General features: G+C 51.5%; 1 non-coding gene across 1 annotated transcript; it reads left to right on the top strand.

Moving 5' to 3' along the window:
* Positions 1 to 11,985: 11,985 nt before the first annotated feature.
* On the top strand, positions 11,986 to 12,140 carry LOC126327796 (5.8S ribosomal RNA). The gene has a single exon (XR_007561478.1). It is a non-coding gene; the product is annotated as a 5.8S ribosomal RNA (ribosomal RNA).
* The last annotated feature ends 77 nt before the right edge of the window (positions 12,141 to 12,217 follow it).

The raw sequence follows: 12,217 nt of genomic DNA, 5'->3' as shown, positions 1-12,217 counted from the left end.
GATTATCGCTTAACCTAACTGTGGCTGTACCAGATTATCGCTTAACCTAACTGTGGCTGTACCAGATTATCGCTTAACCTAACTGTGGCTGTACCAGATTATCGCTTAACCTAACTGTGGCTGTACCAGATTATCGCTTAACCTAACTGTGGCTGTACCAGATTATCGCTTAACCTAACTGTGGCTGTACCAGATTATCGCTTAACCTAACTGTGGCTGTACCAGATTATCGCTTAACCTAACTGTGGATGTACCAGATTATCGCTTAACCTAACTGTGGTTGTACCAGATTATCCCTTAACCTAACTCAATTTGCCCCTTAACCTAACTCAATTTGCCCCTTAACCTAACTCAATTTGCCCCTTAACCTAACTCAATTTGCCCCTTAACCTAACTCAATTTGCCCCTTAACCTAACTCAATTTGCCCCTTAACCTAACTCAATTTGCCCCTTAACCTAACTCAATTTGCCCCTTAACCTAACTCAATTTGCCCCTTAACCTAACTCAATTTGCCCCTTAACCTAACTCAATTTGCCCCTTAACCTAACTCAATTTGCCCCTTAACCTAACTCAATTTGCCCCTTAACCTAACTCAATTTGCCCCTTAACCTAACTCAATTTGCCCCTTAACCTAACTCAATTTGCCCCTTAACCTAACTCAATTTGCCCCTTAACCTAACTCAATTTGCCCCTTAACCTAACTCAAGTTGCCCCTTAACCTAACTCAAGTTGCCCCTTAACCTAACTCAAGTTGCCCCTTAACCTAACTCAAGTTGCCCCTTAACCTAACTCAAGTTGCCCCTTAACCTAACTCAAGTTGCCCCTTAACCTAACTCAAGTTGCCCCTTAACCTAACTCAAGTTGCCCCTTAACCTAACTCAAGTTGTCCCTTAACCTAACTCAAGTTGTCCCTTAACCTAACTCAAGTTGTCCCTTAACCTAACTCAAGTTGTCCCTTAACCTAACTCAAGTTGTCCCTTAACCTAACTCAAGTTGTCCCTTAACCTAACTCAAGTTGTCCCTTAACCTAACTCAAGTTGTCCCTTAACCTAACTCAAGTTGTCCCTTAACCTAACTCAAGTTGTCCCTTAACCTAACTCAAGTTGTCCCTTAACCTAACTCAAGTTGTCCCTTAACCTAACTCAAGTTGTCCCTTAACCTAACTCAAGTTGTCCCTTAACCTAACTCAAGTTGTCCCTTAACCTAACTCAAGTTGTCCCTTAACCTAACTCAAGTTGTCCCTTAACCTAACTCAAGTTGCCCCTTAACCTAACTCAAGTTGCCCCTTAACCTAACTCAAGTTGCCCCTTAACCTAACTCAAGTTGCCCCTTAACCTAACTCAAGTTGCCCCTTAACCTAACCCACGTTGTCCCTTAACCTAACCCACGTTGTCCCTTAACCTAACCCACGTTGTCCCTTAACCTAACCCACGTTGTCCCTTAACCTAACCCACGTTGTCCCTTAACCTAACCCACGTTGTCCCTTAACCTAACCCACGTTGTCCCTTAACCTAACCCACGTTGTCCCTTAACCTAACCCACGTTGTCCCTTAACCTAACCCACGTTGTCCCTTAACCTAACCCACGTTGTCCCTTAACCTAACCCACGTTGTCCCTTTGCCTAACATAGTTCACTGCTCGGAATCTCTGGTGTCGTTGTTATCCTCATGTAGATGTCTTGCGAGTGTTGCTTACTTTCCACATATTCCCGCTATCCACTGTCAATTGTACTGCAATAGGACTATATCGGCCCCCCCCCCTCCCTCTGTCCCTCTCTTTGTGTCTCTGTCCTCTCAAGCTGGTCGGTCTGGCGTTTGAGTGTTAAATGAGCCTCGCAGCTGTTCAGTTGCATTCAGATGTCGACGCCCTCAGTGTACGTCGTGGTATGGTCTGTGTCCATTGTCCGCTGATGTCGTACGCGTAACCCACACGCTGTACCGATCATCGGTCGTTACGTACAGAGTGAAGTAGTGTGATACGTGTGACCGTACGCTGGCTGTGCCCAACGGTGTCGAATCTCAATTTCCATATGTTGTGCTCGATGCTACTTGTCTCGTCTCCCAATAACAGCTAGGTTGCACTGTGGTACGCCGTAGAGGCGTGTGGGAGGAACGTACGAACGCATTGTATGTCACCCTGGGTCGCTGGGTGTGGTGGTGCGGTGAGTCAGGTCAGGTCAGGTCAGGTCAGGTCAGCGTGAGCCGTCTGATGTAGTGACGCGTGTATTCCGACTTTGTCGTATTGCCTCACACAAAGTGCTACCCTGGTGGACCGCGTTCCATATCTGGGACATGCCGCAGATGCCGGTTGACAGTGGATCGCGGAAGGGACATCGCATACGTGCGCGGGCCACCTTCCACGTGTTCTCTTCTGCACATGTCGCAGTGTGTATGTGGTCTGATGTAGCGTGTCGTGACACATGACATCCTGGCATGCAAGAATTGTTGAATTCGCAAATGTAGGTGGACATCTACGTTTACTGCCCAAGATACGCAAATGAACTGGAAATCCGTTGTTGAGCGGTTGTTCACGCTGGAGGTGAATCTGTAATGGCGACGATCGGTACAGCTATTAACCGGTTGTTTCAGCGGTACCCGCCACATCCACACACGTGACTAGGCCCATGTGGGTATGAAGCGATACGCGGCGGTGGCTTGGTGGGACTGTTCCCGGCCGGTGAAGGGGGGCCGCCCGGCGTGTTGGCCGCGCGCTGCGTGGGCGCACGCGCAACAGCCGGCTGGTGGGGGGCGCCGAGTGGCAGGAGCGCCAGCAGACGGGCCCGGCAGGCGGCGCAGCTACGCTGCGGCGCACCCTGCACGCGGCGCCTGGCGGCCAAAGTTGGTTCAGCCGAGCCCGGTGCGAAGCGCGGTGGACATCTGCAGTGTGCTGGTCTGATTGAGGACTGTGTGCGTTGAGGATGCGCCGCCGCCTGGCACTCGGCGCCGCGACGCCGTCTGCTGCTCGGTCGCCCCAGCGGTTCTCGCAGGTGGTTTGTATCGCAGTTGTGCGGACGTGTTGGCGCGTGCGCTGTGCTGGGAGAGTTCGCTTCTGCACCCAAGTGGGGCTTTGCCCTTGTGTGGCGCTGGCGTTGGCGCTGCCGGTCACCATAGGTGGCGCGTGTTGTCTCCCGCCGGCAATGCCACGACAGCACGCTCCCGGGCCTCTGTCGGCAGCGGCAAGCTCAGTTGGGAGCAAGGGTGTTTGCACTAAAACCGTCTACTCGCCTAACTCCGGGTGATTGCGCCTCTCTCGAAACCGACCAAGTACCTAGGACGGCGCTGCGCGCCGCCGGGACCTGAGAGGGTTTCGAGGTGTATCGTGCAGGGGAGCTCGGCCTCCTCCTGTTTGCAGAATAATTGAGCGGACGCTTGCGTGTTCGCGCGGGCCCCCGGGACACACTCCCGGGCGGCCGGCTGCTCAGCTCTAGTTGACGCAGCTCCCTGGTTGATCCTGCCAGTAGTCATATGCTTGTCTCAAAGATTAAGCCATGCATGTCTCAGTACAAGCCGCATTAAGGTGAAACCGCGAATGGCTCATTAAATCAGTTATGGTTCCTTAGATCGTACCCACGTTACTTGGATAACTGTGGTAATTCTAGAGCTAATACATGCAAACAGAGTCCCGAGTCTGGCGTGAGGTCGGTCGCTCGACGGCGCGTTCGGCGCGGGCCCACCCGTAGCCGGCGCGCCGTAAGGCACGGAGGCTCGCACTGGGGCGTATCGCTTCCAGACGGGCGTGCCGCGGCAGTCCTCACAGGGGAAGTGACGCGTCTCCTATAGCCTCTCCTTCCCAAGTGGCTCTTTCCGCCTTCCCGTGGTGCCAGACGTTAAGCTTGGCGTTTTGCCTTGCGACAAAAGGGAGAGCTGCGACCCAACCCGATGCGAAAGCGAAGGGTGCATGGCACAGGGGGAGCTGTGTCGAGGGACGAACATCTGTCCCTTCTTTTCGCAGGGCCCAGACCAGCAGGAGCTCTGCATGCCGGCGACTTCGTTTGTCGGCGTGGGATCGCGGCGCGAGTCGGCAAGGGTGCCTCGCCGCGCCCCTGGGTAACCGGGGCGTGTTCTGCCAAACCCAGGAGGTGGTGACATCGCCTGGGCCAGGTTAACTGGGTCCAGACCGCCGAACGTCTGGGGGACCGGCCCGCCACCTGAGTAGGAGTGGGTCCTTGGCCGAAAGGTGGAAACTCGGGCTAGTAGGCGGCGAAGGACGAGAGGTGCATCCGCCTCTCCGGAGTGCGGGGTGCAGTTGCCGAGGAGCGTCGCGTGAAATCGCCGATGATGAAGCCATCGATGGGGACCAGTGCGCTGGCGACGGCGCGCTGAACCCAGCAGTTCGAGAAGGCCCTTGACCTTGGGGCGAGGTCGGTGGGCGAGCTGCAAGAAGTCCCCCCCCATGCCAGAGGAGCCGGTCCGGGGTAAGAGACGGGCTCCCAACTTTTTTCACTCGTCTACATCATCATGGCTGAACAAGAGACGAGTGACTCGAGTGTGCATTCGAGGTGTTCGATGCCTATTGTTCCTGTCCCAGAAGAGGGCCTGGGGCAAAACGTGGAGAATGTAACTGACTGGCACAACAGAATAAATCAATTACTGGACTCAAGTATAAAGAACGGCAAAATAAGCAATACTGCTGTCCTGTCGATCAAAAAGGAGCTTGCCGCCTGGGCGATCGCTAGCGCAAAGCTCGAGGGGCGGCTTGAAGAACTAGAAAAAGAAAACGAGCGTCTACGTAAACAGCCGACAAAAACATGGGCTGGTGTAGCTGCGCAAGCGGCTCCAAAAACGCAAACCACAAAAGAGACAATCGCCAAGGTGTCGAAAAGGCCGGACACGGCGGTCTTCTTGAGACCCCTGTCCGGACACGATACTAAGAAAGTACAAGAAATATTCACCACAACGGTGAACCCTGCAAAAGAAAAAATTAAAATAAACAAAGTTAAGGCAACAAAAAATGTGGTTATTGTAAATGTTGCTACAGAAGAAGACAGGGAAAAAATACTTAATCACACAAAGCTTAATAAGGTAGTGAAATGCGAACCGCCTAAAAAGCGGAATCCGCTGGTGATATTATATGATGTACCTGTGGCAATAGAGGAAAATGAGATATACGAAGCCATAAAAGAACAGAACTTCGAGGAAATGAATATGGAAGCATTCAAAAATGAGTTTAAGTTGCGCTTCAGAACGGGACCCCGTGATCGTGATGTTGTCCATCACGTCGCGGAAGTCTCGGGGAGTATGTGGCGCAAACTGACCGCTATGGGCAGAATCTATATGGGGTTTCACGCAATCAATGTGAGGGACTACCTGGTGGTTCCCAGATGTCATAACTGCGGTGATCTGGACCATGTCCACAAGCATTGCGAGAGGAAGCCGGCCTGCTCCAGGTGTGGGGCAGAAAACCACACAAGGAAAACCTGTTGTAAAACAGGGATATGTATCCCTTGTGTGAGAAGAGGAAAGAAAAGTTGCAATGCTACTGGAAGGAACTGCCCTACATACAGGATGCTCGAGCAACGGCTTATAGCAAGAATAGACTATGGCTGAGTCTGTTCCTGCATCCAGGAAGCCCAAAAGGAAGTCGCCCAGTAAGAGGATAAGGGATGCGTTGAGAGCAAGCAGATTTAGAGAACTTCTGCGGAAGTTCAACAATGCAACTACTGGAAAAGTGCAAATGGTAGACATAGGGATTCAAACAGACCCTAGTGGGCAGAAGGACGCACCCTCTCCTCCAAGCTGGGGAAGAAGGTCGATTACAGATCATGAGCGACCAAAAGGGCATCCTGTGGTAGGGAGTTTGACTTTCCCGATAATCAAAGACAACACAGCTGATGAAGGGAAAATACAAATCAATGATGTGAGCAGTACGAGTACGTTGAAAGATCCACCCTCCTTTGGAGGCATGGGCGTGGATCCAAGGAGGATTTACCCAAATTTGGAACAGGCATTGCAGCTATCGCGCCTGGAGGAGCCGGCTGTCCTCACCACCGCTTTAAGGCATGTGGTGCGTGTTGGCCATGAATATGGTAGAGACGTCACCTTTTCGGTAATGGAGGCTGTAGATAGAATACAGCTCAAGACAATGAATCTCCCCACTGACTTTGGAGCCCTACGTGACTTGGTGAAAAAAGTATTCGAAAGGCGAAACGAAAAATTTGATCTGGAAGAACTATATCACCAGTCTGTAATTACAAATGGAAGGCTTGCACACGACTGGAATAAGACCTGGCCAGAATCGCATATTAGAACATACTTTTCCACTGAGCCTTATAAACGTAGGGCAGATTAACTGTCATAACAGCAGACTAGTCACGCAGGAACTCCGGAAGGTGGTGGAGGAGAGGAGACTTGACATACTCTGTCTACAGGAGCCATACTCTCAAGCTGGACGGATCCCCTTTACAGCTGCCAACTGGCAAATAACTCATAGCACAGGTGAGCCAAAAGCTGCAATCATAATTATCAACAAGGCACTGAGAGTTACAGTGCTTACACAGCTTTCTGATGACCACTGCAATGTCGTGGAGTTGCAATCACCCATCGGGGTACTGTACATCATTAATATGTACTTCCAGTACGGAAGGGAGATTGACGAGTTCTTAGACAAACTAACTCAGATAACCACGGCACTGCAGGGGCGGAGAATAATAGTCACAGCAGACATAAATGCAAAGTCCCCCCTGTGGTTCAGCGGCACAAGAGATGAACGTGGAGAAAAGGCTGAAGAGACCATCATGGCCCTACAGCTCATGGTCGCTAACAAGCAAGGGCACCCCCCTACCTATGCAGGTGGCGGGGGAGAAGGTACCAATATTGATATTACCTTGGTAACGCCCAACGCCGCAACCAAGGTAATTGATTGGAAAGTATGGGAACACATGACAACAAGTGACCACAATCTGATTACCTTTTCACTGGGAGACAAGGAGTGCCGCTGGGACATGGGGTGGGAGCTGCAATTCAACTACAATAAGGCCGACTGGGATCGCCTGGCGAGAGAGTGTGACATTCCGACATGGCCGGAGGGTGACGTAAACGTGGAGCTATACGCCGAAGAACTGGTGAGTGCAGTCAACAGAGCGGTGAAAGCAGCTGTACCAACCAGGAGGAGAGCCGTCGCGGCCTCCCCAACACCATGGTCGACAGAACTAGAACAGATGCGCCAGTCTGTAAGGAGGGCTAGGAGGTACTACCAGCGGTGTGCCGTCTGGAGGGAAAAACAACGATGGCTACAAATTTACAGAGAGGCGAAGGACCATTTTCAACAGGAGCTCAGGGCAGTCCGACTTGCAAGCTGGGAAAAATTTGTTTTAAATCAACTCGCCACAGACCCATGGGGTACCCCTTACAAACTAGTACGGGAGAAAATAAGATCGCCCATGGGGCTGTCCACCGTCAGGAGCGGAGACCGGATGACAGAGACCTGGCAGGAAACTGCCGAGGTCCTTCTCCGGGTCCTGCTGCCTGATGATGTGGAAGAAGAGGATACAGAAGTACAAAGGCTGATCAGGGAGGAAGACCGACAAGATTATGAAAACAACAGTATGGTCTATCCCTTCTCAGAAGAGGAGGTCGAAGCCCAGATAAAAGCCCTCAAAAAGGGGAAGGCTCCTGGACCAGACGGTATCACAACGGAAGTGGTGCAGTTCCTGGCTCCCCAGCTGGTGGCACCTCTCACCAAGTTGTACAATGAGTGCTTGAGACTCAGAAAATTCCCTAACACCTGGAAGAAGGCAAATGCTGTAATACTCAAGAAAGGCCCAGATAAGGACCCAAAAGAAGCCAAATCATACAGGCCCATCTGCCTACTAGACATACTGGGGAAACTTTTTGAGAGGTTGCTGGCAGACAGACTGGCTGCACATCGTGTGTTGTGTGGGATGTGCGACAGGCAATTCGGTTTCCGGTCGGGGAGATCAGCGTCTGATGCTATCGCCCTTGCCGCGGAGGTCTGTGGCTCAGCCCCGCACAAATACATTGTTGGCATCATGGTGGATATCAGCGGCGCCTTCGACAATCTGTGGTGGCCCTCGCTCTTCTCTCGCTTGCGAGAGAAAGAGTGTCCAGGGCCGCTATATGGTTGTTTTAGGAGCTACTGTGAGGGAAGGGAGGTCTGGCTATCGTCCCCTAGCGGGAGGGTTAGAAAGAAGATTACAAAGGGGTGTCCACAGGGCTCTGTCCTTGGGCCACTCTTTTGGGACATAACAATGGAACCACTCTTAGAAGATCTGCAGAATAGCGAGGATGTGCTAGAGGGCATAGCCTACGCAGACGACCTCCTTCTGTTGGTTGGCGGCCGCAGCCGCGAAGAACTGGAACCGAAAATTGAGAGAGCAATTTCTATCTTGACCACATGGTGTCACAGAACAAAAATGACTATATCACCCAGTAAGTCTACATATCTGTTGCTCAAGGGACAACTAGTTAGGAACCCGACGGTGAGAATAGACGGCTCGCCAGTGCTTCGGCGACGTGAGGCCCGGTACTTGGGCGTAATCGTCGATGAGAGATGGAACTATACATCGCATGTTGACACAATAACACAGAGATCCCTAGAAACACTGAATAAACTCATTGGCATAGGACACAAGCGGTTTCACTTACCACCAGACCTAATCAAACTATATCATAACAGCATACTGACCTCCATTGTGGGATACGCGTCAGGAGTCTGGGCTCACAGGCTCACGAGGGTCATGCCTGCCATGGCCGTGAGGAGAGTGCAGCGGAATATGCTCCTGCGCTCTGTAGGAGCATATAGAACAACACCAGGGGGGGCGCTATTAGTACTCATGGGGCTGTGTCCTCTGGACATTAAAATAAGAGAACAGGCGGCATGGTACTGGGCCAAGAAAGGCAACAGGGATAAAATGATTGAAATAATGGGGATCTACACGGGCTTTAAATCGGAAATCAGAAATAGGGGGGAAGAACTTTGGCAAGAGCAATGGGATGCGGACGACACAGGTCGGAGAACGCATGAACTGCTGCCAAATATTAAGGAGCGCTTACAGCTCAGATATTTCAAGCCATCAAGAGGACTTCTGCACTTCCTCACTGGACATGGACCCTATCCAGCATACTTATGCAGATTCGGGAAACGGGCTACACCAGCGTGCGACTGTGGGGCCCCACAGGGCACCCCAGACCATGTGGTGTATGAGTGCCATCTCTTTGACGAAGTAGCATCACAACTCAGACTCCAACTACCAAATCAAGACACGTACCACTTACTCAGGCGCGAGGATCACTTTCAGACTTTAAATAATCTTGCGAATGAGATCTCGGGCAAAATATTAAAGGACTTTCTTAGGAACAATCAAAATTAACCCGAAACTGACAAACACACCTGACCAGACCTAAGTGCACCCGTCCCTTTCCGCCGGACGTGGAATTTGGCCAGCCGTCTCACGGCTGGGATCCGCCACGCTCCTGGACCAGGAGGAGGGTGCACATTTCTACCGGATTTGACTAACACACCGAAATTGACAGTAGAGTAGGAATAGGTTAAGAAGTAGGATAAGTTAGGATAATACCTTAGTATAAACTGCAGCGGTTCAAACGTCTTGGGCCAGCCCGGTGCCAGGGGCATGCCCACTGGGATCAGCTCAGTGGGCCCGGCCACAAACAGTAGGTTTATACTCACGCTGGCACGTGTGTAACGTTGCAGTTAGATTAAGTAGGTTAATATTAGAAGTAGAAATGCCCATAGCAAAAACAAAAAACTAACACTAAACAGTAGGTAATAATATTAAGCAATGAATGCTGTAGTAACTGTATTATTGTATGTAAACAAAGACCCACTAATGCTTCAGGTGGTGGGTTATTCTGTATCATAATATAACATTGGTTAATAAAGATATTTTTTTTTTTTTTTTTTTTTTTAAAAAAAAAAAAAAAAAAAAAAACAGAGTCCCGACCAGAGATGGAAGGGACGCTTTTATTAGATCAAAACCAATCGGATTGGCTTGTCTGGTCCGTTTGCCTTGGTGACTCTGAATAACTTTGGGCTGATCGCACGGTCCTCGTACCGGCGACGCATCTTTCAAATGTCTGCCTTATCAACTGTCGATGGTAGGTTCTGCGCCTACCATGGTTGTAACGGGTAACGGGGAATCAGGGTTCGATTCCGGAGAGGGAGCCTGAGAAACGGCTACCACATCCAAGGAAGGCAGCAGGCGCGCAAATTACCCACTCCCGGCACGGGGAGGTAGTGACGAAAAATAACGATACGGGACTCATCCGAGGCCCCGTAATCGGAATGAGTACACTTTAAATCCTTTAACGAGTATCTATTGGAGGGCAAGTCTGGTGCCAGCAGCCGCGGTAATTCCAGCTCCAATAGCGTATATTAAAGTTGTTGCGGTTAAAAAGCTCGTAGTTGGATTTGTGTCCCACGCTGTTGGTTCACCGCCCGTCGGTGTTTAACTGGCATGTATCGTGGGACGTCCTGCCGGTGGGGCGAGCCGAAGGGGTGCTTTCGCGTCCCGAGGCGGACCCCGTTTAAATCCTACCAGGGTGCTCTTTGTTGAGTGTCTCGGTGGGCCGGCACGTTTACTTTGAACAAATTAGAGTGCTTAAAGCAGGCAAGCCCGCCTGAATACTGTGTGCATGGAATAATGGAATAGGACCTCGGTTCTATTTTGTTGGTTTTCGGAACCCGAGGTAATGATTAATAGGGACAGGCGGGGGCATTCGTATTGCGACGTTAGAGGTGAAATTCTTGGATCGTCGCAAGACGAACAGAAGCGAAAGCATTTGCCAAGTATGTTTTCATTAATCAAGAACGAAAGTTAGAGGTTCGAAGGCGATCAGATACCGCCCTAGTTCTAACCATAAACGATGCCAGCCAGCGATCCGCCGCAGTTCCTCCGATGACTCGGCGGGCAGCCTCCGGGAAACCAAAGCTTTTGGGTTCCGGGGGAAGTATGGTTGCAAAGCTGAAACTTAAAGGAATTGACGGAAGGGCACCACCAGGAGTGGAGCCTGCGGCTTAATTTGACTCAACACGGGAAACCTCACCAGGCCCGGACACCGGAAGGATTGACAGATTGATAGCTCTTTCTTGATTCGGTGGGTGGTGGTGCATGGCCGTTCTTAGTTGGTGGAGCGATTTGTCTGGTTAATTCCGATAACGAACGAGACTCTAGCCTGCTAACTAGTCGCGTGACATCCTTCGTGCTGTCAGCGATTACTTTTCTTCTTAGAGGGACAGGCGGCTTCTAGCCGCACGAGATTGAGCAATAACAGGTCTGTGATGCCCTTAGATGTTCTGGGCCGCACGCGCGCTACACTGAAGGAATCAGCGTGTCTTCCTAGGCCGAAAGGTCGGGGTAACCCGCTGAACCTCCTTCGTGCTAGGGATTGGGGCTTGCAATTGTTCCCCATGAACGAGGAATTCCCAGTAAGCGCGAGTCATAAGCTCGCGTTGATTACGTCCCTGCCCTTTGTACACACCGCCCGTCGCTACTACCGATTGAATGATTTAGTGAGGTCTTCGGACTGGTACGCGGCATCGACTCTGTCGTTGCCGATGCTACCGGAAAGATGACCAAACTTGATCATTTAGAGGAAGTAAAAGTCGTAACAAGGTTTCCGTAGGTGAACCTGCGGAAGGATCATTACCGACTAGACTGCATGTCTTTCGATGTGCGTGTCGTGTCGCGCAACACGCTACCTGTACGGCAGTGGCCGTGCGCCGCGTGCGGAACCACGCGTGCCTCTCAAAACTAGCGGAAGTGTTGTTGTTGTGTGGTACGAGCGCTGAAGCTCTGGAGCGGCTGGCCTGCGGTACCTGGCGCCTGGCGCCGGTTTTGAATGACGTTCGCCCGAGTGCCTGTCCGCTCCGGTGTGGAGCCGTACGACGCCCATCGGCTGTGAGGCCGTTGGACACAAAAAAATAGTGGAACAGGGGCCGTCAGACGCCTCAGTCCCGCAAATGCTACTGTCTTGAAAGAGACAGTGGGAGACTGAAAAGGAAAAGATCACCCAGGACGGTGGATCACTCGGCTCGTGGGTCGATGAAGAACGCAGCAAATTGCGCGTCGACATGTGAACTGCAGGACACATGAACATCGACGTTTCGAACGCACATTGCGGTCCATGGATTCCGTTCCCGGGCCACGTCTGGCTGAGGGTCGGCTACGTATACTGAAGCGCGCGGCGTTTGTCCCGCTTCGGAGACGTGGGAGTGTCGTGGTCGCCTGTGTGGCCGGCC

The sequence above is a fragment of the Schistocerca gregaria genome, unplaced genomic scaffold (genome assembly GCF_023897955.1).
Source record: "Schistocerca gregaria isolate iqSchGreg1 unplaced genomic scaffold, iqSchGreg1.2 ptg001059l, whole genome shotgun sequence".
NCBI classification, from domain to species: Eukaryota; Metazoa; Arthropoda; class Insecta; order Orthoptera; family Acrididae; genus Schistocerca; species Schistocerca gregaria.
The sequence above is the reverse complement of the archived record's forward strand: the minus strand, read 5'-3'. Positions and strand labels throughout refer to the sequence as shown.